The sequence below is a fragment of the Cyprinodon variegatus genome, unplaced genomic scaffold (genome assembly GCF_000732505.1).
Source record: "Cyprinodon variegatus isolate N-32 unplaced genomic scaffold, C_variegatus-1.0 Scaffold43, whole genome shotgun sequence".
In the NCBI taxonomy this organism is placed as follows: Eukaryota; Metazoa; Chordata; class Actinopteri; order Cyprinodontiformes; family Cyprinodontidae; genus Cyprinodon; species Cyprinodon variegatus.
In genome coordinates this window covers 2043757-2046362 of record NW_015150496.1, presented here as the reverse complement: position 1 = coordinate 2046362, position 2606 = coordinate 2043757, and positions in this window count along the sequence as shown.

Sequence of the window (2606 nt, the reverse complement as noted above, 5' to 3'; positions counted from 1 at the left end):
GAAAAAATCCATTTCCTATCACATCCTTCCTGATATGAAGTACAAGTGCTGCTGATATTTAATTACCGAACTTTGAAAGGAATTCGGTCAGGCTGTGGCTCACCTGCAAGGCTACACAGTCTGGGTGAGACTGTTTGGACCAGAGGCTTTTAAACTCAAGGTTTATTCAACATTTTACTGTTTTCTTCAACTTGTTTGGATTAACTGTATGTAGAGAGCCTGGCAGCTCTTTTACAGACCTTAAGTTAGTTACAAAAACCTTGTGCAGACCAGAATAGGCAGGAACATTGCAAGACTGAATGCAAGGATTGATAAAAGCTGCCTGAATTACAAACACCAATTTCTTCTTAATAAAAAAAACTTTTTTTTTTTAATACAAAAAGATTGATAACTGGAGCTGCAGAGATCCACAGCTCAGATGCACTCCACCGAGCTGGTCGAAAAAAGCTTTATGAAGCAAAGATGTGGAGGAAGACGCTCTGAGGAAAACAACAACCACATGATGCAACATGGTTTTACTGAAAATTACCCTGAATAAACCAACCAATGTCACTCCCACTCTCTCACAACCCCTTTCCTGTCAGCATACTGTCCATAAAACAGGCAAATAAAAAATAAAAAATTATCAAGTATTTTGCGGCGCTAAAGGAGTTTTAATGTGCTGGACTGAGGGGAAAATGGCTCTTTGGATATAAAAGGTTGCAGACCCCTGCAGGTCTGCAGAATGAAGCAACAATGGCAACGGAAAAATGAACAAAGCGGGAAAAAAATCCTGAAAGAAACCTCCAAGCAAAACAACAAGCCTAAATCTATCTTTATGCTGGTAAAACTTTCCTGTTGCTGAACGAGTTTCTTAGAGGAAAAATTTCAACCCCCATTGCGAAATCTAAATACTCCACTTGGGGGCAGAGGTCCCTCCTTATCACATAAGTAACTAAAGCTTTTTGAAGAAAAGTAAAAACCACAACCAACTCATAAATAATTTGAGTTCAGACTGGGAAGCTGCTGCAAGGTTTCATAAACAGTTTGAGTAGTTCATGTTTTTTTCCTAACAAGATAGTGAAAACTAGTAGATAAGCATAAAGAAACTTGGTTGATCTACAGGAAACTAGCTTAGTGGAACTTAATTTAAATGTGAGCCTCAATTTACAGATTTCTATTTCAAAAGAAACAGTTTTATTTACCCCTCACAGTTCACCGCTGCCGTGCATTGGTGAATTATGAGGCATTCAAGCAACACCAGGCCAAAAAGCATTTCTGCCAGGCCCTTTCCTGATACAATCAGATAGCGATCTCAGCAGACGCTGAACTAAAGCTAACAATAAAATATGAATTACTCTGAGAACGATGGGGATAAACACACCAAAGATAGCAGCAAACGCTCACGTTTAAAACAAACAATGAGATATGGCATTTTATCCCACGGTTCGCTGGCAGGGAGCACTGCGTTTCCAGCTTTAGATGGCTATTTTTGATCATCCGCTAACAGTTTTTAATGCAAGTCTGCAGTCTGTGTTCTCCTGTCAATTTTTTAAAAAGTCAACAGCAGACATTTTTACTCTGATAAAATTCCCACAATAAGCTTATTAGGGCACAGCGTCTGTTAAAGGAATGTTTTGCTCCAAAAATGTTGCTGCCTGAATCCCTGAGGTGCCATGATAGGAATGCACGAGGAGGAGGAGACGGGAAGACACACATAAATACAAATAAACTGTCTGCAAACTACAAAGATATTTGGATTGAGAAAAGAATAACGTAGCTGGATTTCCAAAGATCTGAATTAGTAAATATTTTATAGATGTTAAGATATTATCCTATAATATTGTTATGTATATTTAGCCTGTTTAATTTTTATTTTTCACTCCATGTTGAACAGATTCCTTGGAGAAACTTTTTGGTTTCAGTGTTTGGCTGAACCTCACATTTCTGCATTTCTTTCCTGTAAAATTATACGGGATTAGCAGGACCTAATAAGTTTAATACTTAGAAGTTGACGTGGAATATGCAGTTTAAGAAAAAAATTATCCATCTTTTTGAGGGACACGGTTAAATGAAACATTTTATTTCAGAATGCAAAAAAATAGGGCATAAAGTGTAGAAGTGTTTATTTCAATTTAACCGTAAAACCCCACAAATGCTAGTTGAAAAAACAAAAAACGACCTTTAAAGGCGTTATCATATAAAAGTTATCATATATATATGCAAACAGGTTAAAAATAGTTTTTATTTCTTCAAAGAAAGCAGAAAACATCTGCCCAATATGTCACTTTTAGCCCTAACCAATCTTTCCATACAGAAAATGGAGTTTTTTGTTAACCTGACAGTTCTTTCTCCGTTTATATAAAGGTGTTGAGGAGGATCATTTATTTCCGGGTGGATCATCTAAAAATGTGGTCCTCCAAATTGTCAATCGTTCTGGTGATATGTTTATGTAAGGCCGTCCTACGTGCTCGTTCTGTTAGCTAGCTTTTTCTGTGCACCATCAGGTGTTTATCTGTGGTGAGCTACGGTTTCAGACAGTCATTGAAGCTCACCTTTCTCACCGCAGTTCTTTGAAAATGGCCAAGTATCGGAAGAGTCTACGAAGTGTATGAGAAGAGAAGTAA